The sequence below is a fragment of the Macaca fascicularis genome, chromosome 2 (genome assembly GCF_037993035.2).
Source record: "Macaca fascicularis isolate 582-1 chromosome 2, T2T-MFA8v1.1".
Lineage (NCBI taxonomy): Eukaryota > Metazoa > Chordata > Mammalia > Primates > Cercopithecidae > Macaca > Macaca fascicularis.
Window position 1 is genome coordinate 175,432,803 of NC_088376.1, and position 13,037 is coordinate 175,445,839.

The 13,037-nt window shown below is 37.6% G+C and overlaps 1 protein-coding gene across 14 annotated transcripts in view; it reads right to left on the bottom strand.

The window, feature by feature from the left end:
* BBX (BBX high mobility group box domain containing) overlaps positions 1-13,037 on the bottom strand; it is a 271,264-nt gene that overhangs the window by 147,037 nt on the left and 111,190 nt on the right. For 13 of the 14 annotated variants that reach the window (XM_074033524.1, XM_074033529.1, XM_074033521.1 and 10 more), the window contains one exon: positions 5,944-6,017. The gene's annotated coding sequence lies outside the window, so the exon portion shown is untranslated. Of the gene's footprint in view, positions 1-5,746; positions 6,018-13,037 lie in introns of all 14 variants that reach the window. The other variant, XM_065539235.2, reaches the window with a different exon arrangement.

Here is a 13,037-nt window from a genome sequence, read left to right on the forward strand (position 1 = left end):
CTTCAACTTAATTTTCAAATACATTCCCAGTATTCCTAGATAACAATAAATACACATGGAAGTCAATTTTTACAATGATGTACTTCCTCCATTATATAAATCACTTGAATTTTCAAGTTCTTAGGCTTAATTCCTTCACTTATAAGAACCTTATTTTAATGGATGGTGACTTCAGAGTGGAAGAAACAGGAATTCAGTAATTTCAAACGTCTCCCTCCTCAAAAGTATCAAAGATATTTTTAGAATCTTAGAAGATTGTAACAAACCAGGTATCTTGTTTATAGACTAAATCACGTAGGAAGTATTTTTTAAAACACTTTTACTTCATTCTGTGGTAAAGAAAAACAAAAACCTATGTTACAGATGAAATAGTGTTCCGTTCCAAGTTCATATTTTGAAGCCCCAGTACCCAATGTGATGGGACAGGGCCTATAAAGAAGAAATAAAAGTTAAGCAAGGTCATATGGATGGGGCCCTGATCCCAAAGAACTGGTGTACTTACGAGAAGAGGAAGAGACACTAGAGCTCGTGGCCTACGCAGAGGAAAGGCCATGTAAGGACACAGCAAGAAGGCAGCCCCTTCTGGTGGTATAAGCCAGGAAGAGAGACCTCACTAGAAACTGACTTTTCCAGCATCTTAGTCACTGACTTCTAGCCTCCAGAGCTTTCAACTTAAAATAAATGTCTGTTGTTTAAACCACCCAGTCTGACACTTTTTTTTAATGTGTTACAGCAACACACGCAAACTAATACAACCTCTAAAGATGAAGAGTTTATATTTTTTGAGGTGGTTTTACTCCACCAATAATCCAGGTGAATAAGCAACTAATAGTTTACAAAGATACTCCATTTATAAAGAGAAGAGCCTGGAACAATTTGAAGACTAATTCAGGCCCCAAAAAATCATTTTTATATACATGTGCGATTTTAAAATTAAGTAGTCATTTTAGAAAAAGCATAAGGTTTTGAATCATAAAAGATATTACTATGTTATACTTGATTCTGAAAGTACAAGGGGACAATGTCAATAGAGAAGTTCTTTGAGGCAGTGGTCCCCAAGTTTTTTAAGCACCAGGAACCGGTTTCATGGAAGACAATTTTTCCATGAATGGTAGGGATCGTGGGGGGGATGGTTTGGGCATGAAACTGTTCCACCTCAGATCATCAGGCATTAGATTCTCATAAGGAACATGCAACCTAGATCCTTCATATATGCAGTTCACAGTAGGGTTCAGACTCCTATGAGAATCTAATGCTGCTGCTGATTTGACAGGAGGCAGAGCTTAGGTGGTGCTCAGCTCCTGCTGTGCAACCCGGTTCCTAACAGGCCATGGACCAGTACCAGTTAGAGGCCCAGGAAGTTGGGGACCCCTGCTTTAAGGAGTCTAAATTAGTTAAACCTTCATACTGGAGAACAGTACCATAAAAATCTTAAAATAGAAATGCTATTTCTTCTGAAACCAAACAGTATTTGCTCTATATGAGGAAAAAAATTTCAGTAGTACCATTTTCTGTTCTTGTACCTTGCCTCAAGATTATATAAAATTTGATACTTTTTGCAACTTAATGCTGACCTTATTAATATGCAGAGTAAAAGCCATAAAGTATATGAGCTTTTGGCCATCACTCTGTCCTTGGGACTTCTAAATTCTTAGTGACAAGAAGTTAATTATTAGATCATGGGGTAACTAATATTTCTACAGGATTCACCCTTTCTCTCAGCAGTAAGGATAAAGCCACTTCCAATTTCCGGTAGAAGTAAAGAAGAATGAGTAAGTTCTTATGCATTCAGGACAATTTTTTTTAAAAACCCTTGGCAGGTGTGTGGACATAAGTGTTATAAACAAACACATTTTAGATATGCACTGTTGGATGTCTATCAGAGAGGTATGGTACAGGGTATCAAGATTCTTGAACTTTGATCACATCTTTCTTTTACAAACTACTACTTCTTGAGTGCTCCTATGTGCCAGGGACTCTTTTCAGGCAATTAACTCAATTATCTCATTTAATTCTCACAATGCTACAAGGTAGAGATCATTATCCCTATACTACAATGAGAAAACAACATTTCAGAGAGGTCAAATATAATCACCCAAATGTTTTCAATTAAAAAGTGCCAAAACTAGGATATCTCTGAATCCAAAACCCATGTTTTGCTGTATGTCTTGCCTTCTAACTGTGTGTGTGTATGTATATCTATCTATCTATCTCTCTATATATATCTAGATATATATATTTTAAGATACAGATGTTGATACGGTTTGGCTCTGTGTCCCAACCCAAATCTCACCTTGAATTGTACTAATCCCCATGTCGTGGGATGGACTCAGTGGGAGGTAACTGAATCATGGGGGTGGGTTTTCTTCCATGCCATTCTTGTAATAGTGAATAAGTCTCAAGAGATCAGATGGTTTTATAAAGGGGAGTCCCCCTGCATATGCTCTCCTGCCTGCTGCCATGTAAGACGTGCCTCTGCTCTTCCTTCGCCTTCTGCCATGATTGTGAGGCCTCCCAACCATGTGAAACGGTGAGTCCATTAAACCTCTTTCCTTTATAAATTACCCAGTCTTGGGTATGTCTTTATTAGCAGCATAAGAACAGACTAATACAGATGTCTAAGCATATTCCTTACTCCCAATCTTAAGGAACTATAAACTATCACAAAGCATTGTTTATATACTATTGGATTTTTTGTTTTGTTTTGTTTTGTTTTTTTAATTTATTTATTATTATTATACTTTAAGTTGTAGGGTACATGTGCATAACGTGCAGGTTTGTTACATATGTATACTTGTGCCATGTTGCTGTGCTGCACCCATCAACTCGTCATTTACATCAGGTATAACTCCCAATGCAATCCCTCCCCCCTCCCCCCTCCCCATGATAGGCCCCGGTGTGTGATGTTCCCCTTCCTGAGTCCGAGTGATCTCATTGTTCAGTTCCCACCTATGAGTGAGAACATGCGGTGTTTGGTTTTCTGACTATTGGATGTTTAAACCAATCATCTTAATCCACACAAGTTTGATAATAATGTTTTTTGATATCTGTGAGATGAATAAAACCACCATTGGCTGAGGAGTTCTATGTGCTAACAATTTTCTAGAAGATTTAAGAGATAATAATAATGCAAAAGTCACTGTATAGTAAATGTGACCTCAGGTAGAGTACCTTAGAAAACTCCCAGATGCAATTGTTAAGTTCCCTATGGTGTCTGCATTCTTCATCACTACAATGATTCTTGAAATTGAACTTAAGTAGACAAAGGCATTTGGCTACTGTTATATCCAGTATGATTAATATATTACTACTGTAAAAAGCAAAGTACCCATTTCCTCATTCTCATCCTATATCAGATTAGATAATATCTGTCAAAGTTCTGTAACCTATTATATATAGGTAAAAGAATTATTTTAAGTATCTTATTTCCTTTCTCTAATTCTGTATGCAAATTACAGAGGGTCCAGTTTGCAGTAAGTTTTATTCATTTTAAAATTACCTATAAAAGAATAATGTAAGTCTATTATACACTAAGTTTTAGGAAAAGTTGTAAGGTTCAAAACATCAAGAAACTCTTGGATTGTATCCCTAAAACTTGTCACTGACAGCATTCCACATAACCACAAAAAGATTCATGGTCAAATAATTTGACATGTTAAATAGATTAATTTACTGAAGAACTTCCTGGAATCTTTAATACATTATGTGCACTCTGTCTCTTAAAAAGCAGTAGATGGTATTTTGCAGATATAATAGTTAAAATACGTACTGTTTCTCCCTATCAGTCTTTCCCTATCCCCTCTTACAAGGCCACTCTCTCACATGATGCAGGTTTCACTCTGTGACATGCTCTAGCCAATTAAACATGAGAGTTAATGATATGTGCCACTTCCAAGCACCCTTGTTAAGAGTCATAGTTCCATCACTTTTCTCTTTCCTCTTTCCTCTGCAAGACATGTACGTGCCAGAAAGACTGCTCCTTCAGCTTTGGTTCAGGAATGAAGAGGACACAGAGCAGAGTGGCAGGAGACTAATTAGGGACATGAACATAAATGAGAAATAAATGTTTATTGCCATAAACCACTAAGATTTGGAGGCTCTTCTGATATTGAAATGTAATTGACTAAGTTGACTGATCTGTTTCCCAGATTTATTGAACCCTGGCATCCTTTTGCCAAGTAACATCTTCTAGGATTTGTTTCCTCAATTACTCCTGGTTTTGTATGGCATCTTTTCTATTTCTCAGTTAATACTGTATTTAAGACAAACATATAGGTCAGCTAGAAAGTATGCAGTGTTAGCCATCTGCAATTAAGCTTCTATTTTAAATTTTATCATTAGTGTGAATTTCTGTCAATTTCTGCTTATAGTCAATAAAACATTCAATTGCAATAATCTGATTAACATTCAGAAATCGTTGGCTCAGATGGCTACTTAGTGAAATCTGCCATAGTAATCTTGGTTAATTACTTAGTTTTTCTGAATAGGTCAGATAAAGGGTCCGGACTTTGCTTTCTGTATATGTATTCATATTTAGCAAATTCAGAATACTGCTACCAATTCCATTTTCTTTAAACCTCACCATACTCAACTCTCTTTTAGATTAGCAAATGAGAACATACTTAAAATTTCAGTATCAATTTTTGAAAATTCCATAGTCTATACTGCTGACTCAATAAAACCATAATTAACTGTATTCTGGCTGGCATTCTTAAATTCAGAATTTGTATTAATATTTGTAACAAATGTGCCTTGAAGGATAGCACAGTGAAGAAGAAAAACAATAATTAAATTCCAATCTTCTCACTGGCATTAAAGTTCTGTTGTTGTTTAAATCCCCTATTATAAATATACATTCAAGTAAATCATATACATTTTACTATGTGTACAATCCTAGACAATGACTTTTAGGAGACTGGTTCAGAGGCCTTATATTTATGCTGACATCACAGAAGCAACATTCAGTGATATAGTTACCAAAAGGGAAAGGTAGACACATAATCTAGACAGATGTAATAAGCTACAAAATATACTTTAAAACAGAAAAGGTTTTGGATAATCTTAATTAAAAAGTTAAAGAATAAGTTCCTTTCCTGAAACTATAACTAAACAATATTTACTATATTTGCTCATTTTAATTCACAACAGTTTCCTCAGTCTTATATATCATCAGTTCACCATAAAGTATTCAGATACCAGTAAAGCAATCCCACATCTGATTCCCAGATTGGGGAAACTCTATGCATTTAAGTAATTATTATTAAAACTAATTTTAAAATATTATTGCCATACATTAAAGTTAAAAACTTTTTCCCCTAAAACAACAGCTTTGAAAATAACTAACATACAAAGGGACAGTTACAGTATCTGCAAGTTTCAGAATTTTATATAATTTGGCACATGTATATATTTTAAAATCTCAACTTTTTCCTTCATTATGTGGTTTTCATATTTAAAGTGGTTTCAAGATGCAGCTACACCCACCTCTATTATTTTTAACAGGTAAGAAAAACTCCATAATGCTTCGATACTGATTCATTTTTCAATTAAAGCCAACAGGAGTACAAAAAGCAGCTTTTGGGGGAATAGATCAATTTAATACCTATTTAGGTATATAACCTCTAAGTATCTAGGACTTTAGAAAACTGACTTTCACCAATAACGCAGTACTGTGGAGAAACGAATCAGAGATTTTGAAACGGCTAGTTTTAAAATTTTCATGATTTTAAAAGAAAATTTAACTTACTTGATAATGGAGATTAATAAAAGTCACACTTTAAAAAATAATAAAATTGACAAGAAAAAAAATATCCAATTATCACACTTCCTTGATCAAGATGGATGATGGGGAAAAGTCGAGACCAGCTCTGACAGCACATAGTTCTTGACTGCCTCACTGCTTCCAGGTAAGTTAGTAAGATGGACCTTCACAACAGCTCTTACCAGTCAAGTCAAGACTTTCCATTGTGATTTCAGTGGAACATCAGAACTTCCAGCTTCTGTGATGCAGCAGGATTCTGTGAAGGATTCATAAAAAAGTAGTTAAAATGGTGAGCCAGGAAGGTCTTTCAAATAAAGCTGACATTCATTCTCTTTAGCAAAATAATCTCCAAATAAAATGAATTACCAACCAAACAATCAACATGAGGCAAATCTCCCTACGCCAATGCTAGTTAGAGAAAGTGGCCTAAAGTGTTTACTGTCAATTTTAACAAAAAGACGGTCATTAAAATTATTCAATGGAAATTCTGAGATTAAGGTTACACATACTAAGAACTAATCATGGGCAGTAACTTCTTGGCCTTTTGGCTATAATTAAGTGTAGAATTACAGGCAAATCCCCTGGAAAAACGTAGGGTTAAATTGACACCCTGAGTAAATCCAAGTTATTTTAAATGACTGGCCCCACTCAACTAGATAAACTGTGATTCAGATATTAATATTTAAGATTTACCTTTTAAATAATTTAAAGTTAATAGGGCAAGATAGTAAAAACGAACAAACAAGAAAGCAGCCCGGGGTGAGGGGTCCAAATAGAAAATAATTTTTATTTTTTAAGGATAAAGGATGAAGTAAATATAAGATCAAAATCAGTGAAATGGTGTACATGTAAACTAAATGGAATTTTATTTTAATAACACTGCAAATATATATCCCTAAACCATATCATTTCTAAGAATTCAAAAGTTATCATTTATGTTTCTTTGTAAGACAGATTTAGGTTGCTTCAGTGGTGAAACTAAATCCACACTCAACTAAAAGAAACAATTCCCTGCTCTAGGCAGATTATGACAATATATTTCTTCTCAATCTGTAAGCTACATACTGTGGAAACTGAATATCATAAGAAACCCTCCAAATTTTATCTGGCTATTACAAATGGCCACATGAGTAGCCTCAGAAAAGCAGTTGCAGCATAGTCTGGTCTGCATTTAAATCACTAGTATTTCAGAGAGCGTTCTGATTTGATGGAAATGAGTGGTGATGTGAGACATCAGAAAGGCAGGTGGGCCAGCAGGGGCAAATGCCCTAAGTATGAGCACAGCCCTACAGAACGGTGACTTGAACGTGCCCTGAGACCAACGCCTGGGCAGATTTTCATCTGAGCCACCTGGTACCTGTCTGTGTTCTCTGGGTCCCACTTTGGCTTACTTTTAACCTCCAATCACCCCCACAGGGCCTTGGCTTCCTGAGTCCCGGTGATTAGCTCCACTGCCTCATTAGGAACTTGTCTTTCCCTTTTCAAGGCCTCTGCTTCCCACCCATGACACTGCACACTCCCTTCCCAGTCCTAGCCAGCACTGATCTGGCACAGCCCAGGATTCCCTCTGAGAAACTTCATAATGGCAGGTGGGACAGCCATGTATTACATATTATTTGTCCCTTACAAACAGGGCATCTGACTTGGCATCTGAAAAACCTATCTTACAGATGTGGCCTAAACCACCACTGAAACATGCTGAAGCAACTGGCTTTTTGGCACAGCTCTCACACTCCCCCTTGAGGTGCTGTTTTAAAAAGCTTTTTATTCTAAAAAAAGGTGAGGTGCCACCTGTTACAATGAGGCAGATTCCCAATTAGCGTTAATGTCCAGCATAACATTCAAAGGCACGTCATTGCAAAATCCCCTAGTATGCCAAATCTGTGTTTTGCACCCTGATGTCACTACTACCTAGTCAGTGCAGAAGGGACTCTGAGGTAACCATGCTGCCCACTTACACAGAAGAATATTTAATCCCCATGAATGACTGCTTTTCTGATATTTTCATCAATTCTCTGGGTAATAGATTAAGCTTTAACTAACTCATTTTCATACATACCCCTAATTCAATCAAGCTCAATAAAAGTCATTCTGGACTGCAATTATTTGCTAAGGAACAATTACATTCAAATGAAAAAAAGATTGCTGGGCATGATACCATGCATGGTACAGACGCCTCTCCATTTATGCAGTAAAAACAACAACAAAAATAGCCAAACTGCTGGAAAAGGAAATAAGGATTGTTTTTCCTCATCCTTCGGAAGACAGAATACTCATGCTTTTATACCTTAAAAATGGGGGACGCAGGGGATGAAAAAGCAAATTTTTAAATTATTGCTTTCAACTACATTTATGCTTTCAAAGAGGCTGTATTTCTAATCTAAGAGCCAGCATGACTTCTGAGACCCAAAGCAAGTACAGGTCACAAACTAGGAGTTCTAATACCCACTCTTCCACAAAACCATCCACTGACTTCCTCCATTTCCTCAGTAGGTACTGTATTCCAATTTCCACTTTATAATGCAAGTTTTCTTAAAAGACTTTTCCTACTATAAAACTACTTCTCCACCTTTATGTGAATACAATTCTTATCTTCTGATCAACTCACTATTTTATATACTACATGTTGATAAAATGAACTTAATCACCAAGCTTTAACTTCCATGTAATATAATGTAGTCGTGCTTGTAGTCAAAAAATTCTTGATTTAATTAAAGCCTTCCCTGTCCTGGGCGTGCATAACCCTTTCCCACTCCATATATTCTGTTATTCCCAACAGTGGCCTCAGACACATTATGCAATTTATAGTACTGAAAATGATGTTGTTATACCAACTGTTATGCAATTTTGGCCAATGAATTCCATGCCTCAGGTCACTGTTGTCCACTACAGGCTAAAGGCCTAGAAATGATAAACTGACAGTCTGATCTCTAGTTAAATCATTTGCTGAAATAAAATATCTTCATATAAAGATAACTGCAGGAACATATATACACTCACATACACACACATATAAAATAAAAGTGACAACATAAACTATGAACAAAGACAAAACTTTTGTTAAAATCACCCATCTGTCTTTTACAGTTGAAGCTTAAACCACAGCTGTTTCACAGGCATTTCTGGCTAGGCACCAGTCTTTAACTGAAATTACAATGTCAGCTACACTGAGAATGGAAATCTCTCTCAAAAAAAAAATGCAAATCTGAATTACCTCTTTGTCACCTTCCCACCCCTACCTTGGCATTTCCTCATTACTCCCAGAGCCTTTCAGTTGAAAAACATTAAATATAAACAGGTCTTAAGAGTTCCCTAGATAATTTGGCAGTAAACCAAAGGAACTACTAAGTAATTACAGATTTGTCCGTTTGTTTGGATTCTCCAAAAACAGTATCAGAAAACACTAGGTAGCAGGGACAGAAGACTACAGCATTCATTGTTTCAGATGGGCCCTTTATAATAGCAGACGAAAGATTTGCAAATCCTCTCCCCTCCAGTACTCAATATTGAACCAAGTATAAACTTATTTTTTAAAATGACCAGCAAGGTGTGGTGGCTCACACCTATAATCCCAGCATTTTGGAAGGCCCAGGCAGGTAGATCACTTGAGCTCAGGAGTTCAAAACCAGCCCGGGCATAATGGTGAAATCCCATTTCTACTAAAAATACAGAAATTAGCTGGGCATGATGGTGTGGGCCTATAGTTCCAGCTACTCAGAAGGCGGAGGCAGGAGAATCGCTTAAACCCGGGAGGTGGACGTAGCAGTGAGCTGAGATAGGGCCACTGCACTCCAACCTGGGCATCAGTCCCGAAAAAACAAAAAAACAAAAACAAACAAACAAAAAAAACCCCCCCAAAAAAGAAAAATTACCTACCACCTACCTATATGCCAACAGAATAGCAAGGCAAATGATGTAGGCTTTTACTATTTGGGAAATTACTAACCGACTATGCATTAACACTGCAAAAACTATTATAACAGAGTGGGCGCGCTGGCTCACGCCTGTTAATCCCAGCACTTTGGGAGGTCGAGGCAGGTGGATCACCTGAGGTCAGGAGTTTAAGACCAGCCTGGCCAACATGGCGAAACCTTGTCTCTACTAAAAACACAAAAACTAGTTGGGCATGGTGTTGGGTGCCTATAATCCCAGCTACTTCGGAGGCTGAGGCAGTGGAATCACTTGAACCCGGGAGACGGAGGTTGTACTGAGCCAAGATTGCACTACTGCACACCAGCCTGGGCAACAGAGCAAGACTCCATCTTACAAAACAACAACAACCACCAAACAGCTATTATAAAAGAGTTACTCCTTTCTTAAAGCTGATGAGATATAGTTGGGTGATCACATACACAAACACACAAAGTTAAATATTAATAGCATAATATGTAATAAATGTCAAAATGGTAAGCCAAGAAATTTTTTAAAGTTAGAATATTCCAGGGGATCTCTACACAGGAGATGAATAAAACTGGAGCCTGTAGAACCAACGGCAATTGGGAATACAGACAGACAGGATGGAGGAGAGTGTTAAAAGCCTAGGATGAGCAAAGTTTCAATATTAAAGCAAGCATGACTTGCTGGAAGGGATAGGAGGCATATGCAGCAGATCTGGTTGAAGTACAGGGTTCACATGAGAAAGTAGGACATGAAATGTGGGCAAATGAGAAAGCAATGTGATTTGCTCTTTTTTCTCTCCATAGTTTCCTAAATAGCAGACTAATGTTAGCAGCATGGTGGTATACTAAGCATACTGGCCTTAGGTTTACTATCCTGCAATTGTGGGCCAATTCCTGAGCCTCTCTGAGCCTCTATTCCTCCTCAGCAAAATTGGGATAACAATCCCTACATCTCTAATGGTTGCCTTCAGAATTATCAGAAGATATTATAAATTCACAGCATTTGGTATACAAGAGGTGCTCAATAAATGTCAGTAATCTCATTAGAGATAAAACTAAGGGGTAGAAAAGCATTGAATAAAGTTACATTGTGAACACACTTAAGTTTGCCTTGACTATTCTCAGCATTTGGATGCTGAATGAATTGCTACTTCTCAAGTGTTATTTCACCATAGCTTTTATTTTAATTTAGATGGCTTTCATATATATTTAATTCTGACAGTCTCACTTTTAATCCTATCAATTTCAATGTACATTAGCTGATTTAACAATACAAATATCTTATTATAATGAGGACTTGCCTTAAGCTTTTTGCTGCAAGGGCCATGGTGGAACCATGAATGTTTGCAGTTTCCATAAGTGGAGATGTAAAATGAGTCGGCATTAGTCCAGTCAGATGCCTCTTTTAAACATGAATTGTATCAACGAGACCTTCTCAGGGATGGGACATCACACATTTAAGGCAAAAAAGTTTCACTTCCAGGAAGGGTGTAAAAACATGTTTGCCAGCAGCTACATCAGGAATAATGACAGGGAAGCTCCAGGATCTTTGGGAAGATCATAAGCTCTATCAAGCCACTGAGAACTAAGCTGGAAAATAAACAGTGAAGATAACCCCAACCCCACAGGATACCCCTCAGAGATTGGGTTAGCTGAAGAAAACCTTGACTTACACTCTTTAGGCACCAGTCGGCACCTTCAGGAAGGGGTTCTGCAAATGAAACCCACCGGAGAAACCTTAAGACCACCTTGTCTGTTGAGGCAAGAAAGTGTTTCCTTGGCTGCTTTCACGTCAGCAATAATTTGGCAATAATTTGCAATATATAAAAAAATCACATTCTTAATAAAAAAAATTTAGTCCAAAGTCATTTGATAAAAAGGGAAGTCATTAATTATCAGTTTACATAATTTTAAATGGAAAATATTCAGTTCCAAGAAGCAAAGGACACTGATCTCTTATTTTCCCTTATTAATATATTAAATAATGTCATTTAACAGCATATTTGGATCAAAAATTATAATATATTCCTTTGCTTTTTTGAGACAGGGTCTCGCTCTGTCGCCCAGGCTGGAGTGCAATGGTGCAATCTCGGCTCACTGCAACCTCTGCCTGCTGGGCTCAGGTGATCTTCTCACCTCAGCCTCCTAAGTAGCTGGGACTATAAGCACACGCCACCACACCTGGCTAATTTGTCTCTGTGTGTGTGTGTGAATTTTTATTTTTTATTTTTTTCATAGAGGAGCGGTTTCTCCACATTACCCACACTGGCATCTTTAACTCCTGAGCTCAAACAGTCCTCTCACCTTGGCCTCCCAAAATGTGGAATTACAGGCATTAGCCACTGTGCCTGGTCATATGTTACTTTTAAAAAACAAAAAACTATTGTCCAGAAAAAGTACCTGTTTCAAGTGTGTCTAATGTATTTGCAGCAAATCGCTGAAAGATTTGTTCCAGATACATTAATTGCAAGGATATTCCTGATAATGAAGACACAAAGGAGTCTGCTCAAGTGACCAATGGCAACTGTCAATATGCTCCTTTAAAGTAACTTATTACAAAGCAGTTATCCTTGAGACAAAGAATATCACATGGCAATTAGTTGTTTTAAATCAGAAAACTAGGCTGGGTTCCATGGCTCATGCCCATAATTCTAACAGTTTGGGAGGCCAAGGCAGGAGGATCACCTGAACCATGGAGTTAAAAACCAGCCTGGGCAACATACTGAGAAGACCTTGCCTGTACAAAATATTTTAAAAATTGCTGGGCATAGTGATGTACGCCTATAGTCCCAGCTACTTGGGAGGCTGAGGTGGGAGGACTGCTTGAGACCAGGAGTTCGAGACCAGCCTAGGCAACACAGTGAGACCTGCCTGTACAAATTATTTCTTTTAATTAGTTTTGCTTGGTAGTTTGCGTCTATAGTTAGTACCAGTTACTTGGAAAGCCGAGGTGGGAGGATGGCTTAAGCCTGGTAGTTCAAGGCTGCAGGGAGCCATGATTGCACCACTGCCTTCCACTTGGGTAACAGAGTAAGATCCTGTCTCAATGCCTTGAGAAAGAAAGAAAAGGAAGGAAAGAAAGGAAAGGAAAGAAGAAAGTAAAGGGAAGGAGAAAAGAAGGGAGGGAAGGAAGGAATCCAAGAAATTTTCCTTAGAGTCCATCAGGGAAGTCCAATCACATTTCCATAGCTGAAGCCAAGTAGGACCCAGAAAGTTTAAGTGACTACACAAAAGACCATCAGCTGGTTTATGACAGAGCTGTGACAACATCCCAGGTCTTCACATTGCTTTTCTCATGACTTCACACTGCTGCCCTTGTAGGAGTTGATGTTTTTCCCTATCACACATCCTGTGAAATCACAGGATGACAGAATGTT